This window comes from Ctenocephalides felis, unplaced genomic scaffold (assembly GCF_003426905.1).
Source record: "Ctenocephalides felis isolate EL2017-DRISC unplaced genomic scaffold, ASM342690v1 CF-g0.4_SCAFFOLD_03428, whole genome shotgun sequence".
In the NCBI taxonomy this organism is placed as follows: domain Eukaryota; kingdom Metazoa; phylum Arthropoda; class Insecta; order Siphonaptera; family Pulicidae; genus Ctenocephalides; species Ctenocephalides felis.
This window is the reverse complement of record NW_020539582.1, coordinates 103,589-122,110: the sequence shown is the minus strand read 5'-3', so window position 1 is coordinate 122,110 and position 18,522 is coordinate 103,589. Positions and strand designations below refer to the sequence as shown.

The 18,522-nt window shown below is 36.3% G+C and overlaps 8 non-coding genes across 8 annotated transcripts; all 8 read right to left on the bottom strand.

The window, feature by feature from the left end:
* Nucleotides 1–11,114: 11,114 nt before the first annotated feature.
* Nucleotides 11,115–11,186, bottom strand: Trnap-ugg. Its single transcript has one exon. It is a non-coding gene; the product is annotated as a tRNA-Pro (tRNA).
* A 250-nt stretch (nucleotides 11,187–11,436) lies between these two features.
* Nucleotides 11,437–11,508, bottom strand: Trnap-ugg. The gene has a single exon. It is a non-coding gene; the product is annotated as a tRNA-Pro (tRNA).
* Nucleotides 11,509–13,195: 1,687 nt separating this feature from the next.
* Nucleotides 13,196–13,267, bottom strand: Trnap-agg. The gene has a single exon. It is a non-coding gene; the product is annotated as a tRNA-Pro (tRNA).
* Nucleotides 13,268–13,546: 279 nt separating this feature from the next.
* Trnap-ugg lies at nucleotides 13,547–13,618 on the bottom strand. Its single transcript has one exon. It is a non-coding gene; the product is annotated as a tRNA-Pro (tRNA).
* Nucleotides 13,619–14,023: 405 nt separating this feature from the next.
* Nucleotides 14,024–14,095, bottom strand: Trnap-ugg. Its single transcript has one exon. It is a non-coding gene; the product is annotated as a tRNA-Pro (tRNA).
* A 2,718-nt stretch (nucleotides 14,096–16,813) lies between these two features.
* Trnap-ugg lies at nucleotides 16,814–16,885 on the bottom strand. The gene has a single exon. It is a non-coding gene; the product is annotated as a tRNA-Pro (tRNA).
* An 82-nt stretch (nucleotides 16,886–16,967) lies between these two features.
* Trnan-guu lies at nucleotides 16,968–17,041 on the bottom strand. Its single transcript has one exon. It is a non-coding gene; the product is annotated as a tRNA-Asn (tRNA).
* A 446-nt stretch (nucleotides 17,042–17,487) lies between these two features.
* On the bottom strand, nucleotides 17,488–17,559 carry Trnap-agg. The gene has a single exon. It is a non-coding gene; the product is annotated as a tRNA-Pro (tRNA).
* Between the last annotated feature and the right edge of the window lie 963 nt (nucleotides 17,560–18,522).

Below are 18,522 nucleotides of genomic sequence, written 5' to 3'. Positions count from 1 at the left end.
TGCATAACCACCAGTGCAACAGACTCCCCCACCTACGTCTACTAGGGTGCCAGCAAAATATAAGGTCCAGTCTGGGGTTGAAATGTCAGCATTAAGAGTTGTATCATCCTCTAAGGAGGTCAGTGGCTCCACGCGCCAGGCGCTGGACCCGCTTTGTGTATAGTGGTGTGTGTGTTGTGCCAGGAGAGGAGAACCCGTTCCAGTAAAGGTCAGATACAATATTGTTTTATAAGGCTATTCCCTCCGTTATCGTTACTCCGTTGATACCGTTTTACGTTAGTAATTAATAAAGATTTATGAGTACGTTAGGTTTTAGGCAAAGGGCATGACAGTACGTAGGTATTGTCATGCCGTGACACCTGTAATAATTAGTAATAATTAAATAAGCTAAAAGTACATTCTGTTTCATTCGCGTAGTTAGTTGGCTTTTCCACAGGTAATTACAGGGTGGTTATAGAAGTCGGGTTAAGGAGTTGGTGTACCCCTTTCTTAATGGGAATGCAACGCTAGGACGTAATAATGGAAGTCGTTGCATATACCCTAAGAAAGGGGGCGTCAACCTTTCTCGTCACAATGGTGAAAACGCATTCGATCCCCCATAAACCCCCCTCACAAATTTTTAATAATTTTAATAATTAATTATTTTTATTAAAAGCTAAGCGAGTCGCTCCCACTAGTTACGTGTATAAGTTACGTTAATATTTATGATAGATGTTTTGTTTGTTATAGTACGTGTTTCGGTAAATTTAGTAAATCTAAAAATTAATTATTGTGGAAATTATAATTGTATTCTTTATGTGTATTACTATTTGTGTTTATCTGTGCATTTTTATTGTGTTCTTTTCGCGGTGATGTGGTAGTTTTATTGTTAGTAGAATTTTACTACGTTGAAAATATAAGTGATTTTTATTTGTTTAATGTTTTGAGTATGGATTATGTAATAATCTAGTTTAAATTTTATTTAACCAAATCTATTGTTTTGGCTGCGGTTTGCATCAATATTATAATTGTTACCTAATATTTGTTAAGTTTAGTTCTAAAAAGTATATAAAATTATTGAATTTAAAGTTACGTAACTTACTTAAAAATTATTAAACTTATATTTATTTAACCTATTTAGTCTATAATATTACAAAAAATATTAAAAGTATTATTTTTATTTTAAAATCAGATTTAATTTAATTGTTGTGTGTGTGCATTCTATTTTTTTTTCTTTTTCTTTGAATATAATATTACAAAAAATGTAGTTAATTTTATTTTAAAATTTGGATTTATTTTAATTGTTGCGTTTGTTCTATTTTGTTCCCCCTGGGTATATATATAAAAAAAAACTCGGTCAAACATTCATATCAATTTCAATTTCTGTAAAGCCACTTATAAATCGTCAAACAGTTTTCGAGTCGTTTCAAGTATTTTGTTTTGATAGGCTAGTTCGAAAGATTTGAAACACATTGTCCAACAAAATATATTTTGTTTTCTTCGTAAATCTCAAGTTCCGTACACTTGACCCTATGCCACACACAAATCGTATTTTTCTGTCTTCGAAAACAGTTAATAGGCAAATATTATGTTTCAGTAATCCCTAGTATTTTTTTTTCATTGACATGTTTATATACAGATCTTAAATATATTGTGTTTTTTTGACAATCCCAACGTCTCTGTTATGTCTCTCAGCACTCGACAATTTTTGACCCTATCGACGGGGTGCCGTACGCAACGCGACAGAACCGTTAAGTTTTTTTGCACAGTTTGCGGCGCCAGTCGCATACTTGAAATAATCCATATTCAAAAAAAAAACTTTCACTTTTCGTATATTCTTTTTTCTTATACTAAATAATATAATTATATTTAAGAAGTACAGATAACCACAAATAGTATTGAGTTGTTTTTATTTATTTTTTATTGATTGTCCTTTTGTTTGTGTTTCGTTAATCTTGTTCGCGATGTTTGATGAACCCTGTAATTGCATAATTTTTTCGAGATGATTTGCGAATGAGACAGAATTACTTAGATTAGAACATGATAGGTATAGAATAGTCAGAATAATACATAATTTATTATGCCAGTAAGATTGATACTTTTTATTTTTTTGTTTGTTTGTATTTTCTTAATAAGTTAGGAAGATTTTCATATTTTAAGTTAAGATTTTATTAGGTATAGAATTATTTAAAATGTTACATAAGTTATTAGGCTAGTAAAGATTGATTTTTTTTTCTCTTGTTAGTTGTACTTTCTTAATAAGTTAATAACATTTTAGTTAGGATTTTGATAGGTTTAGGATAATTACGATTAGTTTTGTTTTATATAATTTAAATATGGGTTTTATAATCCAACATTGGCATAAGTTTTTTTTTATCATTGAAAGTAAAATTAATTGAGTTTTGTATCGTCGAGAAATAACCAAAGAGTTAGCAAATATTTTTAAAAATGGAGTATGTTTGTTTGCTTAACTTTTCATGTGTTTTTATTGTTGTTCACGGAGGGAATAGTAGTTAGCATGTCTATGATTTGAAAATGAAGAGAATTTTAGAGAAAACGCGCGGTAACAAAGGGCGCAAAGGCCGCGTATGTGAAAAAAATTGCGTAGAGAACGCAAAGAGTTTAAAAAAAATGAATTAGCAGGCAGAAAGTGCCGAACCAAGATGTTAATGTTATTTTCGAGTTTATGGTATTTTTTTTTCTTTTAATTGTTACATCATAGACATGCTAATTGTATCTGACCAGCTGGGGGGTTGTGTAATAAATTTGTATAATGTAATTGGTTTGTAGTATTAGTATAGTCTTTTTTAATATTTTTTATATTTTAATGTCGTGGATTTTCGTGTTTTTTTGTAAGATGATGCAATAATGAATTAGTTTTAATAATTTTGATTCTGATTATTAGTTTTAATAATTTGATTATTGATAATGTTTTTCTTTTTAACTATTTTTCTCTCTTTTTTTTATTATTACGCGTACAAATGTTGGCCTCAGTTCTGCCGGGTCACCATTGTCTGGTGCTCTATTCGCGGCTTTATCCAGCCGATTCTACTAATAATAGGATTGGGATATGATTTTTTTGCATAACGATTACAACGGCTATCGCGACCAGTCTAGTTATACATCGTATGCGGCACGGTAACGAAAGGACTAGCTAACCTTCGTTAATTAGAGCAGATTGCAGGCACAAATTGTCTTTTAGAAGTCATATCTCTGCGGGCGCAGGGACACTGGTAAGGGTTTCACTCGGTCTTGCCAAGTACGGACCTGTACCCGACGGTTGGATAAACGCTCTAGTTGTGTGCGTCATACAGCTAGAACGGCCAGTGACACTTTTTCGCTGTTTTTTATCAAGTAGTTTTTTTCTTCATGTTTGTCTAGTTTTTACTAATTTTAATATGTTATTATTCCATAACACTTAGATTTTATATCATGCGCGTAACTTCGTCACTCTTACTGTTTTTATTCTATTTATCATTATTGCACCATCCTCTTTGTTCGCCATTTTATTGTATTCGATTCATGTTTTTTTTATATTTGTATATATCGTTTGTCGTTTTTTTTTAGCCGTGCGTCGCGAAAGGTTTGGTTTGGTTTACGGTAGAGTTTATGGCCTATGTTACAAGGCGTTGAGGTATAGAGGGCAAATTTTTAGTCGAGAGGATAAATGTGTTATGGCGACCCTATTGTTTATGTATTATTATATAATAGTTTTATATCTGTGAAGTATGATTATGATTAAGATTAGATGTAAACTATTATTTTCGTCGTGTTTTGTTTTTGTTTATTGATAATGTCACCGTAAATCAAACCAAACGAACGTTTGTAGTGTATTATCGCGTTAGTTTATACCGTCGGCGTGTTGTTTAATTTTCGTGACGCCCTTTTATATGGACAAAATACGATTTTATTTTTATTGAAAATACTTTAATTCTGTCTCGTCAATAGTTATTGGCTCGTGTTTTTGACCGCCCAATCCCGATTAAGGGGTCCGATATGGCAAATAAAATTAAAGAAAGAAATTAATAAAGGAAGCAAACATGTATGGGTATTAGAGATAGGGCGAACTTGATGTTAGGAATCAAGAATAGGTATATTTGTATGAACAAATATATAAAGTGAAGAATCGTGTCGTAGCCTTTACCACCTTTTTTTTAATTATTTATTTTCAATATTACTTTTTTTCTTTATTTTGTATAGTAATATACCGTAGGCAGCTCGGCCGTCGGTTGACGTAGCGTTAGTCCGAGCGGCCGGGACAAGCAGTAAAGCTTGGGCATGAAACGTCCGGGCTCGTTTCATAAGAAATTAGATTGATACGACATGATTCATTTTTGTAGAGTAAAAGATTTTTTCGGGGTAGAAGTATATGGTTGAGGAAAAATTCATTTACTTTTTTTTAAAATAATAATAATATAAGGTTTAGTCTTAAGATTCCCCTCCCCCTCCCTTAGATAGGTTATAGATTTAAGTTTTAGAATAGGATAGGATATATAAGAAGTTATGAGAAGGATTTTGGTTGTGGAGAATAAGTTAGTCGACATATAGATAGTATAAATGTAAGTCTGCAGACTGACATCGGGAGCCATATCGGATTTACGTTTTTTTTTGTTTTATGCGAATATAAGAATATTATTGTCTAAAGCTGGGCCCAGTTGTCCACGAGCGAGGACCATTGAGGTGCCCGAATTGATGGACGCGTACGGTTTCAATCGGGGAAACCGCCCTTAATCAAACCCGCAGCCGTTGAATATATGTGACAATTATTGTATGGAATTATAGGTTTATTTGCGAAGGTACCTTCAGTGAGACTGGAATGGCGCCATAGGTCGCACGTCGCCATTTCCCCGCGAAGGGGACAACCTTTGAGGGCCCTTGTGCCGAGCTGGGGAACTCTGGGTGTGTCCCGCTTACACAGGTGATTGTAAGTGCCATTTGTTTTTGGGTGGGCATAAGCGGTCGGTCTAGTGTTATTATGGTTGGAGCGCTGCGGGGGGAGCAAGAAGGATAACTAGATCTTAGCCCCCATCTGTGGTCTTGTATTTGGGGGGCAATCACACCAGTAGAGGCTGAATTACGGTAAACGTCGCGTCCGTAAAAGTAAACTAATTATTTAAATATTTGAGTTTTGTAAATTGATACGTAAATATATTGTTTTTTTTATCGTCGAATTAGTATTTTTTATTCTTTCCGCGCGTTACGCAGTAAATGATTGTCCATATCATCGGGCTCATGGTTTCCGGCGAACTAATTTATAATTCGGGCTACGGTTATTCCATTAATTCTAATACTACAACCAAGAAAATAGGTGACAGCACACGCACATAGGTTAAGTCTGCGTTTCAAGGAAACGTGTTACGAAAAAATTGTACGGAAAACGATTGTACTTCGAATAGTTTCTTTATTAAGTTTTTGTCTTTTGTTAGTCTGTGTTATATAACTATTTTGTTTCTCTAAGTCTAGTCCTTTTTTTTAATTTGCTGAGTACAGTTTTTTCAGACATGATTTCCTTGAGAGCGAAATAGGTTCAGGTTGTTTTAATAAAAAGCATTTATTGTTTTTGTGTTACTGAAGGATTCTGTTTTTGTTTTTTTTGTATTAATGATGTTGGTGTAATATTTTTTATGAGACCTGTATATATAGTCTCATGTTTAATAGCAGATACATAGTTTGGGGTTTATAAACAAAGGGGGAATAGCTTACCAGGATTCTAGGAATATCTGACCGAAATCACAACGCCTAAAGGATGGCCAGCACACAACCACAACTACAATCATCGTCTAGCAGCCAAGGCTCACACTTGAGCAAAGCCAACCAAGTTAAACTAGCCAACCCAAAGACGAGGACCAAAGGGCAAAACAGGACCCTAGGAAGAACACCGGAACAACCCGGAAAAAACAGGAGATGGCAATAATTTCAACTTTGGATTTAAGAGCCGAGGCCGGCTTTAGTGTGACAGGAGGGCGTGTAACGACAATTGGTATTGTCGTCAAAAGAGTTGCATAACCACCAGTGCAACAGACTCCCCCACCTACGTCTACTAGGGTGCCAGCAAAATATAAGGTCCAGTCTGGGGTTGAAATGTCAGCATTAAGAATTGTATCATCCTCTAAGGAAGTCAGTGGGTCCATGCGCCAGACGCTGGACCCGCTTTGTGTATAGTGGTGTGCGTGTTGTGCCAGGAGAGGAGAACCCGTTCCAGTAAAGGTCAGATGCAATATTGTTTTATAAGGCTATTCCCTCCGTTATCGTTACTCCGTTGATACCGTTTTAGGTTAGTAATTAATAAAGATTTATGAGTACGTTAGATTTTAGGCAAAGGGCATGACAGTACGTAGGTATTGTCATGCCGTGACACCTGTAATAATTAGTAATAATTAAATAAGCTAAAAGTACATTCTGTTTCATTCGCGTAGTTAGTTGGCTTTTCCACAGGTAATTACAGGGTGGTAATAGAAGTCGGGTTAAGAAGTTGGTGTAACCCTTTCTTAATGGGAATGCAACGCTAGGACGTAATAATGGAAGTCGTTGCATATACCCTAAGAAAGGGGGCGTCAACCTTTCTCGTCACAATATGAATTATAGTTAATTATTGAGTTTTTAGGTGTTTTTTGGGTTTTTTTTAAAGTTTTGTATAAAAATATGTCTTTATTGATTTTTATAGACCTCAATGAATATAAAACGAATTTATATATAGTTATATTATTTTTTATAATTATTTGTTTAAATTTTCTAATTTTACAATAAATGTTCAAACCAGTTTTCCTCGATTTTCTCTTAAACGGTAAAAGATACAAAAAAACTTTATTTGTACGAAAGATGCAGAATAAAATTACGAATAAAATGGTATATAAATGGTTAGGTATGTTCATATAATTTTCTCTAGATTTTCCGATTTTTCCGAATTTTCACGACGGCAACTCGCCTGTAGGCCACACCGTTGGGAATTAGAAGTTGTGATATATGGAAAAAGAACTAAGAATGTTGAGACCTTTCTAATGATGTATAATACTTTATATGTTTTCTTTAGAGAAATATCGAATCGTGAGGAGTGTTGCTCCAACCTAGCCGCACTTTGCATTTTGACAAGTTAACAACTACACAGATTGCTCTATACTATCTAAACCGTAAAAGATACAAAAAAAACTTTGTTCGTACGAAAGATGCAGAATAAAATTACGAATAAAATGGTATATAAATGGTTAGGTGTGTTCATATAATTTTCTCTAGATTTTCCGATTTTTCCGAATTTTCACGACGGCAACTCGCCTGTAGGCCACACCGTTGGGAATTCGAAGTTGTGATATATGGAAAAAGAACTAAGAATTTTCAGACCTTTCTAATGATGTATAATACTTTATATGTTTTCTTTAGAGAAATATCGAATCGTGAGGAGTGTTGCTCCAACCTAGCCGCACTTTGCATTTTGACAAGTTAACAACTACACAGATTGCTCTATACTGTCTAAACCGTAAAAGATACAAAAAAACTTTGTTCGTACGAAAGATGCAGAATAAAATTACGAATAAAATGGTATATAAATGGTTAGGAGTGTTCATATAATTTTCTCTAGATTTTCCGATTTTTTCGAATTTTCACGACGGCAACTCGCCTGTAGGCCACACCGTTGGGAATTCGAAGTTGTGATATACGGAAAAAGAACTAAGAATTTTGAGACCTTTCTAATGATGTATAATACTTTATATGTTTTCTTTAGAGAAATATCGAATCGTGAGGAGTGTTGCTCCAACCTAGCCGCACTTTGCATTTTGACAAGTTAACTACTACACAGATTGCTCTATACTATCTAAACCGTAAAAGATACAAAAAAACTTTGTTCGTACGAAAGATGCAGAATAAAATTACGAATAAAATGGTATATAAATGGTTAGGTGTGTTCATATAATTTTCTCTAGATTTTCCGATTTTTCCGAATTTTCACGACGGCAACTCGCCTGTAGGCCACACCGTTGGGAATTCGAAGTTGTGATATATGGAAAAAGAACTAAGAATTTTGAGACCTTTCTCATGATGTATAATACTTTATATGTTTTCTTTAGAGAAATATCGAATCGTGAGGAGTGTTGCTCCAGCCTAGCCGCACTTTGCATTTTGACAAGTTAACAACTACACAGATTGCTCTATACTATCTAAACCGTAAAAGATACAAAAAAACTTTGTTCGTACGAAAGATGCAGAATAAAATTACGAATAAAATGGTATATAAATGGTTAGGTGTGTTCATATAATTTTCTCTAGATTTTCCGATTTTTCCGAATTTTCACGACGGCAACTCGCCTGTAGGCCACACCGTTGGGAATTCGAAGTTGTGATATATGGAAAAAGAACTAAGAATTTTGAGACCTTTCTAATGAGGTATAATACTTTATATGTTTTCCTTAGAGAAATATCGAATCGTGAGGAGTGTTGCTCCAACCTAGCCGCACTTTGCATTTTGACAAGTTAACAACTACACAGATTGCTCTATACTGTCTAAACCGTAAAAGATACAAAAAAACTTTGTTCGTACGAAAGATGCAGAATAAAATTACGAATAAAATGGTATATAAATGGTTAGGTGTGTTCATATAATTTTCTCTAAATTTTCCGATTTTTCCGAATTTTCACGACGGCAACTCGCCTGTAGGCCACACCGTTGGGAATTCGAAGTTGTGATATATGGAAAAAGAACTAAGAATTTTGAGACCTTTCAAATGATGTATAATACTTTAAATGTTTTCTTTAGAGAAATATCGAATCGTAAGAAGTGTTGCTCCAACCTAGCCGCACTTTGCATTTTGACAAGTTAACAACTACACAGATTGCTCTATACTATCTAAACCGTAAAAGATACAAAAAAACTTTGTTCGTACGAAAGATGCAGAATAAAATGGTATATAAATGGTTAGGTGTGTTCATATAATTTTCTCTAGATTTTCCGATTTTTCCGAATTTTCACGACGGCAACTCGCCTGTAGGCCACACCGTTGGGAATTCGAAGTTGTGATATATGGAAAAAGAACTAAGAATTTTGAGACCTTTCTAATGATGTATAATACTTTATATGTTTTCTTTAGAGAAATATCGAATCGTGAGGAGTGTTGTTCCAACCTAGCCGCACTTTGCATTTTGACAAGTTAACAACTACACAGATTGCTTTATACTATCTAAACCGTAAAAGATACAAAAAAACTTTGTTTGTACGAAAGATGCAGAATAAAATTACGAATAAATTGATGTATAACTCGATATATGTCATAATATATTTTTCATGAGATTTTTCAATTTTTCCTTTAAATTAAAAAATGTTTTAAATTTTTCGTTGACTTTAAATTCATTTGCGGGTTATGCTTTTTTTTACAATATTGTTTCAAATGATGTAAAAAGTTAAATTAGCGAGGTGCCTCAATATGCAAAAAATTGGCCCACCCTATATATATATATATATATATATATATATATATATATATATATATAATAAACAATAAAATCATGAAATACTATTAGATATAAACAATTTTCATTGAATATTCTAGAGTATAAATAATAAATATTTTCCCTCGTAGGCCCTTGTCGTAATGCTGATAATAGTAGGGGTGAACTATATATATTGTCATGGACCCCTTTTTATTTGTCATACATATCCTTTCATTTTTTTACTATACTCCTTTAGTCATGCTCTAATTAACTTCCCGTAAGGTAAGTTATAGTAATCGCAAAAAAATCGAAAATGAAAATTTTTATATATCTTTACGTTTCAGAGGTTTCTTAACATTTTGGCATACCTTAGAAAAAATGGATGTATGTGTGTGTGTGTGTGTGTGTATGTATGTATGTATGTATGTGCGTGTGTGTATGTATGTGCGGATACAAATTTTCGTCGACGATTTCGGGAACACGAATCAACCGATTTGAATAATTCAAAAAACATTCGATTTGTATTGATAAGGAGACGTGCTGATTAGTTTTTGGCGAAGGCAGGTCCAGCCGTTCCAAAGATACGGGGCAAAAAGTGCCGAAAACGGCAACTCAGTTTTTAAGAGAACGGAGCGTCCGATTTTAATAATTCAAAAAACATTTGACTTGTATTGACAAGATGAAGAATTGATCAAATTTTCATGAGGGCAGGACTAGCGGTTTCGGAGATCTAACGAAAAAAGTAAAAAAAATGCCATTTGGCGGTCAAAAATGATCATTAGACATATGCACATCAAATTATCAGATATTTTATAGAGATTTTAACAATAAGTATAAAATTTGTTTGCATTCCTATGGGTTCCGTACCAATATTTATTCGTTAGACGGCGACGCGGCGCTTACGCGCTTCGACATTTTGTCTTTATGCAGTTAAAGCAGTACGATTGCTTTGAAAAAAGATCTTCCAAAATGTGCCAAAATAAAGAAAACATTATTTTTTCCAAAAAAAAATTAAAAAAAAAAAAAAAAATAGATTTTTTTTTGAAAAAAATTTTTTTTCAATAAAAAAGTAATTTTTTGTTTAATTTATAGATTCTCAAAAATCTTATTTTTTCCAAGTAAATTTTTTTAAAAAATGTCAATCGTTTTTAAAAAAATAATAATTTTTGGTACGGGAAGTTCCAGCAATTTGCCTTAAGGCACGATGCCTTAATTGCCTTAAGACAGAATTCCACTTACAGCTAGTTATTATTGTTTGTACATTCGCGGTCTTTCTACAAGCTAACCGTGACGTCGCGATCCTGTAAGAGACTAGTTCCTTTAAATATTACTAATGAGAAGACGTTTGTTTGTTACTTAATTAACTACCCTATATTTACATTTAAAAATCACTTATCCTAAAACATTGCTTATTCTAACATGGAACTTATATCTACACTAATCTGTAACCCATGTTGCGTCCAATGTACAACATTGTAGTAAATAATATGAGCTCGAATTTAAAGAAATACAATAAGATATAATGCTGCTATAAATTTCGATCCAATATACAATATTGTAGTAAATAATATGTACTCGAGTTTAAAGAAATGTCCGGGCTCGTCCAGGATTTGAACCTGGGACATCCCGCACCTTAAGCAGAAATCATACCGCTAGACCAATGATTCAATATAAAACATTGTAGTAAATAATAGATACTCGAATTTGAAGAAATGTCCGGGCTCGTCCGGGATTTGAACCCGGGACCTCCCGCACCCAAAGCGGAAATCATACCCCTAGACCAACGAGCGACATATTCTACCCCGTGCGTGTTTGTGTTGCATCCAATGTACAACATTGTAGTAAATAATATGTGCTCGAATTTGAAGGGACCTCTCGCACCCTAAGCGAAAATCATACCCCAAGACCAGCGAGCCACGCGGTCTACTCAATAAACCTCTATACCAACGAGCCACGGGTTATACCCAGTGCGTGTTTGTGTTGGATCCAATGTACAACATTGTAGTAAATAATAGGCACTCGAATTTAAAAAAAATGTATGGGTTCGTCCGGGATTTGAACCCGGGACCTCCCGCACCCAAAGCGGAAATCATACCCCTAGACCAATGAGCCACGGTTTGTACCGACTGCGTATTTGTGTTGCATCCAATGTACAACATGCCACGGGTTCTACTCAATAAACACATTTTCTACATGATTTGCCAGTTACGTTTAATATCTAAGCCGAAATCATAACCCTAGACCAACAAGCCACGGGTTTTATCCAGTGCATGTTTGTGTTGGAACCAATGAACAACATTGTTGTAAATAATATGTTCTCGATCCAATATATTATACAATACTGTAGTAAATAATATGTGCTCGAATTTAAAGAAATGTCCGAGCTCGTGTAAACTACATATATGATAAATAATATAATCATCAAATTCTTTTGGGAATAAACAATATGCATTGAATATTTCAGAATATAAATAATAATTACTTCACGCCCCCGGGTGGGCTCGAACCACCAACCTTTCGGTTAACAGCCGAACCGCTTCTTGATAATTAAATTATATATAGCATAAACAATAATTATACTTATTGAACAATAATGGGTATAAACAACGATTATTCTTATACCCAATAAACTACACTAATCTGTAACGCACGGCCCAACCAGTGCCCGATATCTGTCCATACATCGGGCCCGATTCACTTTATACACAAATAGTTAACATTTACTTCACTCCTATAAAGTATACAAACTATACAAAGTCTACTTTTGGTTTGAGGGACAGCTTCTGAAACGCTGTACCCCCATGTAATAAATAATATGCGCTCGAATTAAAAGAAATGCCCGCGCTCGTCCAGGATTTGAACCCGGGACCTCCCCCTCCAAAGCCGGAATCATACCCCTAGACCAATGAGCCACGGGTTGTACCGACTGCGTATTTGTGTTGCATCCAATGTACAACATGCCACGGGTTCTACTCAATAAACACATTTTCTACATGATTTGCCACTTACGTTTAATATCTAAGCCGAAATCATAACCCTAGACCAACAAGCCACGGGTTTTATCCAGTGCATGTTTGTGTTGGAACCAATGAACAACATTGTTGTAAATAATATGTTCTCGATCCAATATATTATACAATACTGTAGTAAATAATATGTGCTCACATTTAAAGAAATGTCCGAGCTCGTGTAAACTACATATATGATAAATAATATAATCATCAAATACTATTGGGAATAAACAATATGCATTGAATATTTCAGAATATAAATAATAATTACTTCACGCCCCCGGGTGGGCTCGAACCACCAACCTTTCGGTTAACAGCCGAACCGCTTCTTGATAATTAAATTATATATAGCATAAACAATAATTATACTTATTGAACAATAATGGGTATAAACAACGATTATTCTTATACCCAATAAACTACACTAATCTGTAACGCACGGCCCAACCAGTGCCCGATATCTGTCCATACATCGGGCCCGATTCACTTTATACACAAATAGTTAACATTTACTTCACTCCTATAAAGTATACAAACTATACAAAGTCTACTTTTGGTTTGAGGGACAGCTTCTGAAACGCTGTACCCCCATGTAATAAATAATATGCGCTCGAATTAAAAGAAATGCCCGCGCTCGTCCAGGATTTGAACCCTGGACCTCCCCCACCCAACGCGGTAATCACACCCCTAGACCAACTTACCACATGTTCTACCCAATGCGTGTTTGTGTTGCATCCAATGTACAACTTTGTGATGAATAATATGTGCTCGAATTTAAAGAAAAGTCCGGGCTCGTCCGGGATTTGAACCCGGGACCTTCCGCACCCTAAGCGGTAATCATACCCCTAGACCAACGAGCCACGGGTTGTACCCACTGCGTACTTGTGTTGCATCCAATGTTGTAACTAATATGTTTTCGATCCAATATACAATACTATGTGCTCGAATTTAAAGTTATAGATAGTAAATAATATGTGCTCGAATTTAAAGATTTGTCCGGGGCTCGTCCGGTATTTATACCGATACCTCCCGCACCCAAAGTGGGAATCATACCCCTAGACTGCCCACTGCGTGTTTGTGTTGGATTCAATGTACAACATTGTAGTGAATAATAGGCACTCGAATTTAAAGAAATATCCGGGCTCGTCCGGGATTTGAACCCGGGACCTCCCGCACCCAAAGCGGGAATCATACCCCTAGACCAACGAGCCACGGGTTGTACCCACTGCGTATTTGTGTTCCATCCAATGTACAACATGCCATGGATTCTACTCAATAAACACATTTTACACATGATTTGCCGCTTACGTTTAATATCTAAGCCGAAATCATAACCCTAGACCAACAAGCCACGAGTTTTATTCAGTGCGTGTTTGTGTTGGAACTAATGTACAACATTGTTGTAAATAATATGTTTTCGATCCAATATACAATACTGTAGTAAATAATATGTGCTCGAATTTAAAGATATGTCCGGGGCTCGTCCGGTATTTATCCCGATACCTCCCGCACCCAAAGTGGGAATCATAGCCATAGACTGCCCACTGCGTGTTTGTGTTGGATCCAATGTACAACATTGTAGTGAACAATAGGCACTCGAATTTAAAGAAATTTCCGGGCTCGTCCGGGATTTGAACCCGGGACCTCCCGCAACCAAAGCGGGAATTATACCCCTAGACCAACGAGCCACGGGTTGTACCGACTGCGTATTTGTGTTGCATCCAATGTACAACATGCCACGGGTTCAGAATATAAATAATAACTACTTTACGACCCGGGTGGGCTCTAACCACCAACCTTTCGGTTAACAGCCGAACGCGCTAGCCACTGTGCCACGGAGGCTCTAACCGCTTCTTGATAATTAAATTATATATAGCATAAACAATAATTATACTTATTGAACAATAATGGGTATAACAACAATTATTCTTATACCTAATAAACTACACTAATCTGTAACGCACGGCCCAACCGGGCCCGATTCACTTTACAGACAAATAGTTAACATTTACTTCACTCCTATAAAAGTATACAAACTATACAAAGTCTACTTTCGGTTTGAGGGACAGCTTCTGAAACGCTGTACCCCCATGTAATAAATAATATGCGCTCAATTAAAAGAAATGCCCGCGCTCGTCCAGGATTTGAACCCGGGACCTCCCCCACCTAAAGCGGGAATCATACCCCTAGACCAACTAACCGCATGTTCTACCCAGTGCGTGTTTGTGTTGCATCCAATGTACAACATTGTAGTAAATATTATATGCTCGAATTTAAAGAAAAGTCCGGGCTCGTACGGGAATGAACCCGGGACCTCCCGCACCCAAAGCGGGAATCACACCCCTAGACCAACGAGCCACGGGTTGTACCCACTGCGTATTTGTGTTCCATCCAATGTACAACATGCCACGGGTTCTACTCAATAAACACATTTTACACATAATTAGCCGCTTACGTTTAATATCTAAGCCGAAATCATAACCCTAGACCAACAAGCAACGGGTATTATCCAGTGCATGTTTGTGTTGGAACCAATGTACAACATTGTTGTAAATAATATGTTCTCGATCCAATATACAATACTGTAGTAAATAATATGTACTCGAATTTAAAGAAATGAATAATATAATCATCAAATACTATTGAGTATATACAATATGCATTGAATATTCCAGAGTATAAACAATAACTGCTTTTACGCCCCCAGGTGGCGTCGAACCACGAACCTTTCGCTTATTAGCCGATCGCGCTAGCTAATTGCGCCACGGAGGCTCTTATCGCACTGTTGATAATAGTAGGAGTAAATTATATATAGCATAAACAATAATTATAATTATTGAACAATAATGGGTATGAATAACAATTATTGTACGCCCCGGTGGGTTCAATCCACCAACCTTTGGTTAAAGCCTAATAAGTAAACTATATATATGATAAACAATAAAATTATGAATACTATTTCGGTTAGCAGCCGAACGCGCTAGCCAATTGCGCCACGGAGGCTCTTGTTGTGCTGTTGATAATAATATGAGTAAATTATATATAACACTAACAATAATTACAATAGGCCCTTGTCATATTGCTGATAAAACTAGGGATAAACTATATATATGATAAACAATAAAATCATGAAATACTATTAGATATAAACAATTTTTATTGAATATTCACTTTTTACACAAATAGTTAACATTTACTTCACTCCTATAAAGTATACAAACTATACAAAGTTTACTTTCGGTTTAAGGGACAGCTTCTGAAACTGTGTACCCCCATGTAATAAATAATATGCGCTCGAATTAAAAGAAATGCCCGCGCTCGTCCAGGATTTGAAACCGAGACCTCCCCCACCTAAAGCGGGAATCATACACCTAGATCAACTAACCACATGTTCTACCCAGTGCGTGTTGTGTTGCATCCAATGTACAACATTGTAGTAAATAATATGTGCTCGAATTTAAAGAAAAGTCCGGGCTCGTCCGGGATTTGAACCCGGGACCTCCCGCACCCAAAGCGGAAATCATACCCCTAGACCAACCAATGTACAACATGCCATGGATTCTACTCAATAAACACATTTTACACATGATTTGCCGCTTACGTTTAATATCTAAGCCGAAATCATAACCGTAGACCAACAAGCCACGAGTTTTATTCAGTGCGTGTGTTTGTGTTGGAACTAATGTACAACATTGTTGTAAATAATATGTTTTCGATCCATATACAATACTGTAGTAAATAATATGTGCTCGAATTTAAAGATATGTCCGGGGCTCCCAAAGCGGGAATCATACCCCTAGACCAACGAGCCACGGGTTGTACCGACTGCGTATTTGTGTTGCATCCAATGTACAACATGCCACGGGTTCAGAATATAAATAATAACTACTTTACGACCCGGGTGGGCTCGAACCACCAACCTTTCGTTTAACAGCCAAACGCGCTAGCCAATTGTGCCACGGAAGCTCTAACCGCTTCTTGATAATTAAATTATATATAGCATATCAATTATACTTATTGAACAATAATGGGTATAAACAACGATTATTCTTATACCCAATAAACTACACTAATCTGTAACGCACGGCCCAACCGGGCCCGATTCACTTTACACACAAATAGTTAACATTACTTCACTCCTATAAAGTATACAAACTGAACAAAGTCTACTTTTGGTTTGAGGGACAGCTTCTAAAACGCTGTACCCCCATGTAATAAATAATATGCTCTATAATATGCACTATAAGATATGTCCGGGGCTCGTCCGGTATTTATCCCGATACCTCCGCCCGCACCCAAAGTGGGAATCATACCCCTAGACTGCCCACTGCGTGTTTGTGTTGGATCCAATACAAAATACACAACATTGTAGTGAACAATAGGCACTCGAATTTAGAGAAATGTCCGGGCTCGTCCGGGATTTGAACCCGGGACCTCCCGCACCCAAAGCGGGAATCATACCCCTAGACCAACGAGCCACGGGTTGTACCCACTGCGTATTTGTGTTGCATCCAATGTACAACATGCCACGGGTTCAGAATATAAATAATAACCACTTTACGCCCCCGGGTGGGCTCGAACCACCAACCTTTCGGTTAACAGCCGAACGCGCTAGCCAATTGTGCCACGGAGGCTCTAACCGCATCTTGATAATTGAATTATATATAGCATAAACAATAATTATACTTATTGAACAATAATGGGTATAAACAACGATTATTCTTATACCCAATAAACTACACTAATCTGTAACGCACGGCCCAACCGGGCCCGATTCACTTTACACACAAATAGTTAACATTTACTTCACTCCTATAAAGTATACAAACTATACAAAGTCTACTTTTGGTTTGAGGGACAGCTTCTGAAACGCTGTACCCCCATGTAAATAAATAATATGCGCTCGAATTAAAAGAAATGCCCGCGCTCGTCCAGAATTTGAACCCGGGACCTCCCCCACCCAAAGCGGTAATCATACCCCTAGACCAACTTACCACTTGTCCTTCAATGCGTGTTTGTATTGTATCCAATGTACAAACATTGTAGTGAACAATAGGCACTCGAATTTAAAGAAATGTCCGGGCTCGTCCGGGATTTGAACCCGGGACCTCCCGCACCCTAAGCGGTAATCATACCCCTAGACCAACGAGCCACGGGTTGTACCCACTGCGTATTTGTGTTGCATCCAAGTTGTAACTAATATGTTTTCGATCCAATATACAATACTGTAGTAAATAATATGTGCTCAAATTTAAAGATATGTCCGGGGCTCGTCCGGTATTTTTCCCGATACATCCCGCACCCAAAGTGGGAATCATACCCCTAGACTGCCCACTGCGTTTTTGTGTTGGAACCAATGTACAACAATGTTGTAAATAATATGTTCTCGATTCAATATACAATACTGTAGTAAATAATATGTGCTCGAATTTAAAGATATGTCTGGGCTCGTGTAAACTACATATATGATAAATAATATAATCATCAAATACTATTTGGTATAAACAATATGCATTGAATATTTCAGAGTATAAATAATAACTACTTTACGCCCCCGGGTTGGCTCGAACCACCAACCTTTCGGTTAACAGCCGAACGCACAAGCCAATTGCGCCACGGAGGCTCTTATCGCTTCTTGATAATTAAATTATATATAGCATAAACAATAATTATACTTATTGAACAATAATGGGTATAAACAACGATTATTCTTATACCCAATAAACTACACTAATCTGTAACCCACGGCGCAACCAGTGCCCAATACCTGTCCATACATCGGGCCCGATTCACTTTACACACAAATAGTTAATATTTACTTCACTCCAATAAACTATGCAAACTATACTAAGTCTACTTCGGTTTGGGGACAGCTTCTGAAACGCTGTACCCCCATGTAATAAATAATATGCGCTCAAATTAAAAGAAATGCACGCGCTCGTCCAGGATTTGAACCCGGGACCTCTTCACCCATAGCGGGAATCATACCCCTAGACCAACTAACCACATGTTCTACCCAGTGCGTGTTTGTGTTGCATCCAATGTACAACATTGTAGTAAATATATGTGCTCGAATTTGAAGGGACCTCTCGCACCCTAAGCGAAAATCATACCC